Genomic DNA, 12,456 nt, shown 5'->3' on the forward strand with positions numbered 1-12,456 from the left:
ATGGCACGTTTGTAAATGGCTAAGGCAACTTTATAGCATTGTTTGTCATGAAGGTTATAATGTTTACGCCAGTGCCTCTCAAGGTTCCTGCAGTGCTGCCTCTGCAGTCTGAGTTCCTCCGAAAACCATCTCGCAGACTGGGTGGATCGATTAGGAAAAATTAATTTAGTGGGTACAGCCGTACTGAGTGCGTCCAGGAGCCAATCCTGGTACCCGATAGACGCCTGAGTAGGGTTAGCAGCAGCCTCAAAAAGGGGGGTGGTGAGTAATTGCGTGAGAAGAGAGGTCTACATTTTTCCAGTCTCGAGTACTTTGCGCAATTCGCGATTTATATTGTGCTGGATTAGGGTTATGTGCTTTTATGCTAAAAATAACTACGTCATGGTCTGACCAGGTTAGGGGCAGCACGTTAATCAAAGATATGGCCGAGTTGTTAGTGAACAGCCCATCCAGGGTGTGGCCAGCTTGATGGGTCGGGACTGAGACTAACTGATGTAGTCCTAGCACTTCCAGGTCGGTGGTAAATTGAATCGTATCTTTGTCCAAGGGGGCTTCAAGATGGAAATTAAAATCTCCCAGGACTGTGTAATCCGAGGGTCCTGTGCAAGGTTCTATTATCTCACCAAGATTTGAGAGAAAATGTTTACGTGGACCAGGAGGTCGGTAAAGAAGAGTACCCTTAAATACTTGGTTGTTATTTAGTATGATGGAAAACTTAAGGGCCTCACAGTCCAGAGTAGACATAGGTTCAGTTTTTAGAGAATCTAGCTTTGTGAACTATGGCAAGTCCCCCGCCCCTACCTGTCTAATTTGGATACTCAGAAACCCTCCGGGATAGCTGAGCAAAAGTCCGGTCCTGAGGCCGCATCACCCCAGGTTTCTGTGATAAACAGAATGTCCAGCTCTAGGCTTTTAATTAGCTCCAAGATTTCCAGATTATGCCTAGGTAATGAGCGTGCATTAATGAGAGCAGCAAGATAAGGGGGCCGTAGCTTTGGAAGGGAAGGCTGGATAAGTGGGCGAGGAACCGGGAGAGTGGAGGCATGTGGAACAGGAAGTGATGGGGGATGTAAAAAACGACACAATGGGCAAAGGAGAGCAACAGGATGGAAAAACACTTACATTTATCTCCTTTAACTGGTCAGCGGTATAACAAACGTGGGGCTTGACGTGGCGAGGTGTTTCGCACAGGGGGGTGGCCCTGGGCCCGGTCCCGCCGCGGACGGGCGCAGACGGGCTTGCCTTAAGCGTGCCTTCGGCGCGCCCGCTGCGCTCGTCCGCTGCACTTCCGTAGGAGCATAGAGTTTAAATAGCAGAGTAGGCGAGCAGCTAGACTGCTAACCTCTAGCCCGGAAGTCAAGTGTAACCCTTCCCACTACGGCGGTCTATCCCTCCACAACAAGCCGAATCATCGGTGGTGGAACGGGGATCGCGCCTGTAGCAGCAATACAGTCATTTCGTATTCAAATTATAATGTGCATAACAACAATAGTGCAGAAAAATAAAATGCAACTATTTAAAACCGCTAGGAGCCCAGCGTGAGAGAGCGTCCGTCGGCGGGTTCAGTTTTAAAATCTGTATCTAGTGGCAGGAGGCGCGCTAGTACCAGCATGCGTTATCAGTAAGCATTCGCCATAAATGTCAAAAGCAATCCCTAATAGCGCGTCTCCACCCTATGTAAGAATGCTTCGCGTCCGCAGGCCACTATCCCTGCGAGAGCCCTCATCCCTGGGAGGGCTGCCATTACCAATGGGGTCGCAAATTGCGAGTGGGTCATTAATAGTCATGAGCCTCGCATTTTGCAACCCCATTGGGAATTGCTAACCGTGTGACACTGTTGTACATTTCCTTTTGTGACTCGCAAATTGCGATTCACAATGTTTCGCAATTTGCTAGTTGTAAAAGCAAATGGTCATATATCTGGCTCCTTAACTCCAAATTCTAAGTGGGCAAAAAGGCTGGATGGAAGATGTATGGATGTTATGTTGAAATTATGCAAGTGTATTATCTATTTAATACAAATGTGGCCTAACTGCCACTATTTTTTTTATAGGGATCACTTCAGAAAAAGATTAGTCTTGGCAGCATACATTCATTGTTAGTGGTTCTAACATTATTAAAGATGCATACTAGACTGATTTATGTCATATTTCAGCCTTGAAGATCTTTTGCATTGTTTATAACTTGTTTAAAAAAAATGCTAAATTTGCAGGCCATTTAATTTTGAGTCCCCAAATGCTCCTATTTCAATGTTTATCAAATGAGAGGATTTTCAATTTTTAGTCCTTAGATGTAGGTAGAATTTTAAATGAAAATATCAAAGCCAAAACATTAAACATTTTGAGTAGTCTTTTGATCGATATGTTGAAATTATATATTCAGATGCTTTTAAAGCTTGTCCAAGAGATTCAGCAATCTCTACTATGGCAAATGAAAATAGAGGGACTGATTACGATGTTTGTCAGAAAGCATTCCGACCGCCTCAGTCTCGGAATGGTTGCCAACCGAATTGGATTTGGGGAGTCTGATTACAATGTTTCTGAACACCGTTCGGTCAGACTTCCATTGACTTCAATGGGAGCCTGTATTCCGACAGACTACACAGGCTCTCATTGAAGAAAGGAGGGGGTGGGGAAAATCGTGCACCCTGTGGCGGGCCCGCCATGGTGCCTGCCACACTGTGTTTGGCATAGAAGAGGGGTCCCAAGGGTACCCACACGGGCCCCATTCGAAAGGCTCTGGTTGAAGGGGGGACCAGCTACGGGCCCCCAAAGTCTGATTCCTACAGCTGATCCTTGTTGGAACAACCGATTCGGAAAGGCTGTCCGAATCAGACATTGTAATATGTTGGTCAAAAACGTGGTCCGTAGACCTGTAGGAGTCAGCTCAGAAGAGCTGTTACTCCAAATGCTGTTCGGAACGAATCTGAAAGGCCGAACGGTTTCCAACTATCGTAAATGGTCAGTCAGACTTTCCGTTTCGGTTGGAAAGACTGGTTCCAAATCTGATTTGGACGAACCGAATGCCATTCGGAGACTTTAATTACCTGAATTGATAGCTCCTATAAATGTAAATTGCAAAACTATTGCTATGAATAAAATTCTAGGCTTTGTAAATAAGCTGGGTTTTAAATATCTAATGACCACACTAAGGGCCCGATTACGATGTGGTACGGACTGTAGTCTGTCCGACATCAGTTTGGAACTGGAACTGAACGACCTCCTGTCATCGGTTCAAGTCCGGGAAGTAGGATGCGACTGAACATGGTCGCAATCCTATTTACAATTGGAGCATGCATTCTGAACGGAATGCATGCTCTCATTGCAAAGAGCAGAGGTGCAGTTCATCCCTCCACCCCCTGGCAGGCACCTCAAGGTGCCTGCCAATGGGTGCAGAATGTGGTCAGAATGGCTATGACCAACGGTCGGAGCTGTTCCCAACGGCATCGAAATCAGTCCCTAAATATTACTCTAATGTTAACACACCTAGAAACCTGATTTTGTGCGTATCAGAAGAGACCAGAAATTAATCTAATTCACACTGAAGTATAGTTGGCAGGTTTTTGCTCTCTACTTAAGATATAATTAACAAGCTTGGGGCCTTTTATCCTACTCTTCATGAAAAACCTGAAGAAACTCTGAATGATGTAATGGAACATTTTGTAGAAGGCTTGTAAATTACTTATTGTTTAACAATCTGATTAAATAACTGTTAGATATGCCAATCTCTTTAAATGAAGTTCACAATACTATCAATGCAGGCAACTCTCTCAACTCTGGGAAAAGCCTTGTTTTGGAGGCATCCCAGCTGAAGTTTCTAAAGTTTGTTTATGAAAACTGATCACTCTACCTCCTAAATTAATTCTTTGAATTTAAGATTAATGGAACTGTTGCTGGTTCTGTCACTGAAGTTTTAATTGTCATTTTATCCAAGCCAGATAAAAAACATACCTCCTATCCAATTAAAGCCCCATATTACTAATAAATCAAGATGATAAAATGCGTGCAGAAATATTAGCAAACAAATCATTCAATGTAATATGCGCTATTCATCCTTACAAAACTGATTTTATGAAAGGTAGATTATCTTTATATAATTTATTTCTTTGTCATGTCTTATCTTAAATCGATTAACTCATTTCATTCTCCCATTGGCCTACAGAATGCTGAAAAGACGTGACAGTTAATACACAAGTTATACTTATGTCATTTAAATATAACTGGTGATTTTCCATTTTTTTTAAAATGGTAGTACTTTCTCAGTAAATGTCTAATGTTTTTAATGCAAGTTGAGTCTCACTCCCTTCTTTGTGTAGTACTCCATTTTAACCTTCTGTTTTTTCATTGAAAAACATATAAAATCACTTACAAAAAATAGAAAGGGGTTTTTACGGATTGAGATGGATAAAGGGGATTAAAAGTTTTTTTGTTTTTTAAGTTTAAGGAATGGATAGGAGCAAGAAGTAGAAAGGGTTTTTTGGTTTAAAGGATAGGTAGGAGTAAAGGGGGGTCACTGACACAATATTGTTGTGAGTAATATTGTCAAATATCAGGAAAAAATATTGTTTAGTATAATGTTGCGATCCTATACTTGGAATAGTAAGTACAAAAATATTGGAGCATAATTGACAAACATATCTATTCTATAAATGGAATTTAAATGAGTAAATCTTAAATATTTTAATTTAGAATTTTAATGCACATCAAATTTATTCCACAAATATTTAATACTATATACGTATATGAATATATGTTTATATTTATATTAATATATAGACAGTATAAGATAATTAAAAAAATATTTTACATCATATTTTCATTTTAAATTAATATGAAAATATTGATCTATATATTCGTACTAATTGTCTTTTATTAGACTATAAATACAAAATACACCATAAAACCATAAAAATATAAGTGAGATAAAATATCAATGTACACAATAAATAAAAAATTTAAATCTAAAAAAGCAATTATTAAAAATACTCTATTTAAATAAAAACAAATGTTACATATGAAAAATGAATGCTATAAACTCTAGTTAATCAATTTATTAAAGAAAATGGAGTCTAAGAATATGAAAAATACAATTCACACTCTAATTTATACAACAGTGGGGAAAGCGTTAGACTTTGGAGGAGTAAAATGCACTATTCCCACTCCAGTCCGCAACAGTAGGAGAAGCATTGTATTTTGAAGCGGAGAAATGTGCTATTCTCACTCCAAACAGCACAACAGTAAGGACATTTTCGAATTGCAAAGAGGTTAATTTTACAATTCCTATTGCAGTCTGAACAAGAGTTAGGAAAGTACTTCACTTCAAACACATTACATATATAAGTAACACAATGAATGTATGAAAAATATAATATAAAAATTCCACATAAATTTTTATGCAATAAAACTATTTACATATTTGTGAACATAATTATAAAGTAATAAATAAATATTGTTCAATTAACTTCTCACCCTATACCCCTACAAACCTAGCGGCCCACACCTAAAATAGAACTTAAACAAGTATTCTATTAGTTACATATTTAAAATCAATTAAATAACAATTAAAAATGTATTTACGTCCCAGCCAAGACCCCTAGAAATCTAGCAGCCCACAATTAAATATAATCAGTCAATAATTTAGATATTTAAACTTCAATTAAATAATTAATTTACAAATAATACTTAAATAGTAAGTAAATAACTTCCCACCCTATAGCTCTACAAACCTAGCAGCCCACAACTAATTGAAGTAAAATAAGTATTCCATACATTACATTAACAGCTCTGTGAGTAAGTCCTGAGGCGGAAAGCTGGGACCCTGCTTGTGACATTTGTAAATATAGGAATTTGGTGCATACGATTTTAAACTGTGGCCAAATTGATTTTATTGCTGTTTTGTGTTTGATGATATTTTTTGAATATTCACCTTCTTCCCTGCGCACTTAGCGCTTGCTCTCTGGGCACTTCTTACCTTGCCCCCAAGCGCTGTAGCCCCCATTCCAGACGACGAAGGTCTGGCTGGGCCCGACTAGTTCGGGCGCCATCTTGGGTGAGGCGAGGAGCCGGCGAGCAGTCTAGTGCTCGGCCCCTCCCGCCCACAAGCATAAATGGCCACCTGGCACCGGAAGCGCAGCGGACGAGCGCAGCGGGCCCGCCGACGGCGCGCCAAAGGCGAGCCCGTCTGCGCCCGTCCACGCCAGCTCCGTGCCGGGGGCCGGCCATGCTGCCGCCTCCCCCCCCCCCTCGTTGTTGTTCTTGGTCCAGAGCCGAGCTCATGGCATTCAACCACGCACCCTGCACCCCCGAGAAGCGTTGTAACTTGGCCTCTTCCTACTGCTCCAATTATACTTGTAAAAATTGTTCCTTTGCCTTTACCACCACCCCTACTTCCACCGTAAAGCCTCCCGCCTTAGCTACCCGAACCCTCACGGCGGGGCTATTAAACTGCCGCTCCTTGCCATGCCATTCGAGCGATATTTGGATACTACTATCTTCCACCTCCTGGGATTTACTGTTTCTTACCGAGACCTGGATTAAAGATACATCCAACCCAGATATAGCTCTAGCCATTCCCCCGGGCTATCGCTTTATAGGTATCAGCCGTGAGGGCTCAAAACAAGGCGGAGGCATAGCTGTTATTATACGGGAACATCTCACTATTACCTCTAGGAAAATTCTAAATTTAGAACCTATAGAGGCTTTGTATTTTTCCATTACTGAGTCATCTATTGCCATATTTTCTGGACTGTTGGTATATAACCCTCCACGCTCCCCTCAGTCGGCACTCACCCAGCTAATAGCCATTACGGCTGACCTTTCTTTAAAGCATTCCGACTTCATTGTTCTGGGAGATTTTAATCATCATGTGGATGTACACGACTGTACACCTGCTAAAAATCTTCTTGACGCAATGCAAGGCCTGAACCTATCCCAAAGGGTGTGTGGCCCGACCCATTCTGCTGGCCACACCCTCGATCTGATTTTCTCTAATTTGTCTGATCTTATAGTCCTTCCGCCCGTGCCCCTTACGTGGACGGATCACTATCTAATCCCGTTTGAGGTGTCTTTGTCCAAAACACCTAGGAAAGAAACTCTTTGTAGGGATAAGGGAAGAAATTGGCATAAAGTTACCTGCTCTGCTCTTGAACAGGAATTCAAATGTACCCTGGCTTCTCCAGTTTATGATCTTAATGAACGTGTGGCCACTCTCAATAATCTCCTTGATGCTATTGAGCAAATTGCCCCCTTAAAAAACCTTTCCTCTCTAAGATCTAAACCTTCGGCCCCTTGGTTTACCCAGCCTTTACGAGATAATAGAAGCCACTGTAAGAAACTGGAGCGTAGCTGGCGCCGTGAATATGACCTGGAAGCTAAAGCCCGCTACAGATCTGCGCTAAAAGATTTTCATAAATTGAAACGCTCGACCATGAAAGAGTACTTCGCAGATAAAATTAAAAATGCGGAAAATTCCACTAAGATTCTCTTTAACATTGTTAAGGAATTCGCCAACCCCTCTGCACTAGAATCCCCAATCATTCCAACCCCCTCACTCAGTGAAGGACTATCTGACTTTTTTAATGAAAAGATTAATAACATTACTGTAAACTTCCAGCACAATCCCCTTGATATGCCGACAGCTCAGGTCATTAACGATACGGCAGTGTTCACCTCATTTCAGCCACTCATGAAGGACCACGCTCTATCTCTGTATCTGAAATGTAAATCTGGCTCTCCCTTGGACCCTGCCCCTGCCCGTGTATTGAGTGACCGAGCACCAATCCTGTTGAAACCTTTGCTAGATATTTGGAACTCCTCTCTGCAGCTGGGTCTTTTTCCTTCTCTATGGAAACAGGCTCTGTTGATACCCATCCTAAAAAAAACAGGTGCCGACCCACTATGTTTCAACAACTATCGACCCATCTCACTGCTCCCCAAGCCCGCAAAAGTGTTGGAGAAAGCGGTACAGGAGCAGTTGTCTGAATATCTGGAAGCTAACCATCTTCTCCATGATACAGTCAGGATTTAGGCCTGATTTTAGCACAGAATCAGCTCTGCTTGAAGTGTCTGAATCTATTCGGGAGTGTGTGGATAGGGGTGAGGAGGCCATGTTGGTCCTCCTCGACCTATCCGCAGCTTTCGATACCATCTCGCACGACACTCTGCTGATTCGCCTACAGGAGGTGGGTGTAGGAGGAACTCCCCTGGCTTGGGTGAAATCATTCCTGTCTGATAGATTTCAACAGGTCTCCCTTGGACCTTTTTGTCTCCTCTAAAAAATCATTGAGATGGGGAGTACCGCAGGGATCTGCCCTCAGTCCCCTTTTATTTAATGTATACCTGAGGCCATTGGCGGAGTTAGTTGAGGCGAGTGGCGTCAGAGTGATTTCCTATGCTGATGATACTCAGTTAGTGTTTTCTTTTAGGGATCACTCTGACAGCACCATGGCCCACTTCCGCCACTGTCTAGTTAACATCGCCTCATGGATGTCCACTAATAACTTAAAATTGAACACCGACAAAACTGAGGTGCTATTTTTTAATCAAAAGTCCCCTATCCCCTCCAACATCTGGTGGCCTTCCCAACTCAATCCCCCCCTGTACCGGTGCAAGCGGCCCGTAACCTGGGTTTTCAATTTGACACAGCATTGTCTTGCAAAACCCAAATCACTAAGGTTTCATCAGCCTGTTTTGGTAAACTTCGAATGATTAAAAAAATCATTCCTTTTATACCTCTCGCTTCCCGTAGAGCAGTGGTACATGCTCTAATCACATCCCATCTGGATTATTCAAACAGCCTTTATGTGGGTGCCCCTGCCTATCTTATTAATCAGTTGCAACTTGTGCAGAATTCAGCAGCCCGGCTAATATGTAACATCCCTTATCGCCACTCGATTTCTCCCTACCTAGCCAAACTCCACTGGCTGCCTGTGAGATATCGCATCCAGTTCAAGGCTCTGGTCCTGGCCTTTAGAGCTCTTAACGATCGTGGCCCGGCTTTCTTGAGGCACAGAATCCGACGATCTCTTGCTACGAGGGATTTAAGATCCAACCATCTTGGACTTATGTTTTGCCCTCGTTTTCGTCTGGCCCGAACAGGCGGTAGAGCATTCGTCGTGGCCACTTCTAGACTGTGGAATGCTCTGCCAGTAGAACTTAGACTCCTGTCATCCGAGGCTGTTTTTCGCAGTAAACTTAAAACCTGGTTTTTCTCTCAGATTTAACCTGCAGGAACTCTCTACTGAACCTTCTGGGACCTCACTTGCTGTTAGCGCCGGGACAACCCCGTTGGGGGTAGCTGTTATGCGCTTTACAAATGACTAAATAAATAAAATAAATTACATAATTGAAATCAATTATATAACAGTTAATTGTTAATTATTCCTTCATTTACTTCCCAGCTTACCCATCTGCAAACCCAATAACCCCGTACAACATTATAAATTGCTATAACAATTAAATACTTTCTAAATCACTTAAAATTACAAACTTTATTTTTTTTAAATAGATAACCTTTATATAAACAGTAATACATAATGAATTTCCACAAAAAGGCATTCAAATAAAACTATAATTTTTACCACAATATTACTGAAAACCAATATTAACGAGATTACCTAAAAAAGTATATTCTTGTCAACAATTTTTGTGTATCACTATATTTATTTTCCAATATTTCTGCCTCCCAATATTTTTAAACCGATATTTTGTCCAAGCACCATTAGAGGATGGTCAGGGGTTTTTGAGGTTTAAAGTTTAGGATAGGATTTTAAAATACATATATATTTTAGATTGGGGGTTTCTGCATTTTAACTGTGTGTATATGTAGGTTGGGGGCCCTCGCAAATGAATATTTAGAAAACACAAATGTAAGGTTGAATAAATGATGTGGCAAGTTGAGGCAAATTACGCAGTGTAATGCAGCATATTTTAGGATGGTATCTTCATTAATTTGTCAGCTTTAAACAGGTTAACATGGTCTGGGTAAACGTTTCACCTCATAAGTATAAGTTTAACAACCAAATACAGCAATACGCAAAAGAAAAGGGACCGGTCTTATTTTGTGAAGGGCCTTCCACTCTGCTGCAACACCGGTCACTGCATTTTAGTAATTTTTGATCAATTTGTGCTAAACATTTTTTGGGCTAAAAATTATGCATCAGGTAATGGATTATCTGGCAAATGCAGCAAATTGGTAGTTCTGCGGAAAATATAACGCCTGCATAGTTTCAGTTGCTATTGTTGTAACGTACTGTGTGGTATTGGTGTGCATGGTATATGCATACTAACGTCTGATATTCAACACAATAAACCAGTCACTTAATTGAGGCCGTTATGGGCTGATGATAAACTAGGGGACATGAAGAAAACGTACTGAAGTGAGGCATTGATATGCAAGCTTGAGGGTGGTCCATGCCAACCTTCTGCATAGAACATTCCATTTGCTAAGGCACTTAAGAGACCGATTTTGGCCGGACAAACCACTCTACCGGAATCACTGATCACCAATACCTGGTCACCTGGTGAAAGGCTAGGGGCATAGTCTCGAATGTCTCCTGGCATACAAGGTCCAATATCAAGGCATATTGGCAGACCAGATTAGTATTAAACTACAGACTAAGATTGGACAGTCCTTATGGAACACTATGAACAAACCCTGACACAAGCAAGGCTGAAGTTCTCCTACTTTTAAGGTGCTTAAGAATTAATATAGGTCTCCCTTCAAACTTAAGCATTTGCCAGCTGGTGTGAGTTGGCCTTTGAGGTGCACAGACCCAGAATGGGACCCTCTTCTCATCCTATACCCGGCACGCAACTAGACTCTTAACCGAGAGGCCTGTGGCCCGCACCACATGACACCAGCATATGTCACTTGGTGGAATTGGCCAAATTAGTTCTTTGACCCCTCCGACAGAGGAAGCCTCCTCCCACTGGAGAAGGTGCAGCTCAACTGCCCTTAGGGTGGCTAAAACGTGTCTCAAACTTGTGCTCCTCAAATACACCCATGCACCAGGATTGGATGGTGGATTTCTTTTGGTTAGCCAGATGCAAGATAAATATATAAAATAAAAAAACTATTAAAGTGTGAGGCGATCTGGGGGTCCCTTTTAACACTATGTAGATCCCTAAGCAGAGTCCCTCACCGCCCCAAATTTCTGCACATGATTTCGCTTAATCTAAATCTGAGACCGTGGGTCCTAGAAGGATTCTTGAATTGGGGCGAGTATGAATACTGGGCGGGACACTAGGAACTTATTGATGTTTATCATGGTTATTCAAAGCCACAGAGGTACTAGTGATTTTTCGCTTTCTTTCATGACTGTATTGGCCTAGATTGTCGGACTGATGAACGACCAGAAGCCAGAAAATACAGCCTAAGTTGATGAATATGTAACCTAAGAGGCACAGTCCACTAGGCTAATGATAATAGCTAATAAAGAAATGTATCTGAAAATCTAATTAACATTCCACTTGAGGCGCAAAATGTCTAGATTAGGGGCAAAAGTTGCCTGAGGTGTGCAGTGGAGGAAGGATAACTCCTGCATACAATGTAGATCACATTGTGGTGCTGAGCTGTTGGCAGTACTTAATTTGAGTCGATGCCTGCAGATGGTGGGCACCAGCACAAATTTTTGGATAACCGGACCTTTTATTAAACAGTTTGGCTATGTATTGCATCAAGAATTTGAGAAATACACAGAAATAATAGGGGAAGAGGATGATGGGGAGGGGAAGAAAGGGGGAGTTTCAAAGGGAGAAAGATTAAAAAACTTGTAAAAATGAAGTAAAGAGACCGTAAGCGTTAAGAGGTGAAATAAAACCTAAGAAGCCTTGCAATGCTAGCTGTATCTGTGGAAACCAAATTCGACTGAAAGGGATGTATGATTAGGGTTGCGATGGACTGATGGTGGGAGGAAGCGTGACGTCACCAAAAATGGCAAGGTGACGAAGTGATGGTTTGGTGTATGAACATAGAACAGGTGATGTTCGGGAGCAGCAACTGTCCTCAAAACTTTAAGAAAATATGGAATTCACGGCATAAATCCCTTTGGAAAGGATTAACTAGGTATGGTGGACACACCAGGTATGAGTGTGCAAGACCTATTACGGGCCTGGCTGATCGGAAATTAAAAATGTTAGTTGGGACAATTTGGTGAATGAACATTTTAGTCACACAAACTTTTTCTTTATTTTGGTTTTTTTGTCCTTCAGTTGTCTGAAATTTTTTCTTTAGTTTTGATTTCTTTCACAGAAAATTGAATGAGTTACAAAAAAGCTGAGAATTTGGGTAGGGTGGATAATATTGCTGTAGAATTGACATAACCAAATACAAGAGGGCGACGAGCTGGGGCAAGAGTTTACAAAGCATCGAAGAAGGGCTCAGACGGGGCATAAACAACAATGATTTGAGCGAGAGCCATATCAAACATGTTCCATTGATACCTCAATGCCAGTGAGT

General features: G+C 41.6%; 1 protein-coding gene across 1 annotated transcript in view; it reads left to right on the forward strand.

The window, feature by feature from the left end:
* LOC144797643 (hydroperoxide isomerase ALOXE3-like) overlaps nucleotides 1-12,456 on the forward strand; it is a 127,124-nt gene that overhangs the window by 67,202 nt on the left and 47,466 nt on the right. The gene's annotated exons all lie outside the window — the stretch shown is intronic.

The sequence above is a fragment of the Lissotriton helveticus genome, chromosome 12 (genome assembly GCF_964261635.1).
Source record: "Lissotriton helveticus chromosome 12, aLisHel1.1, whole genome shotgun sequence".
NCBI lineage: Eukaryota > Metazoa > Chordata > Amphibia > Caudata > Salamandridae > Lissotriton > Lissotriton helveticus.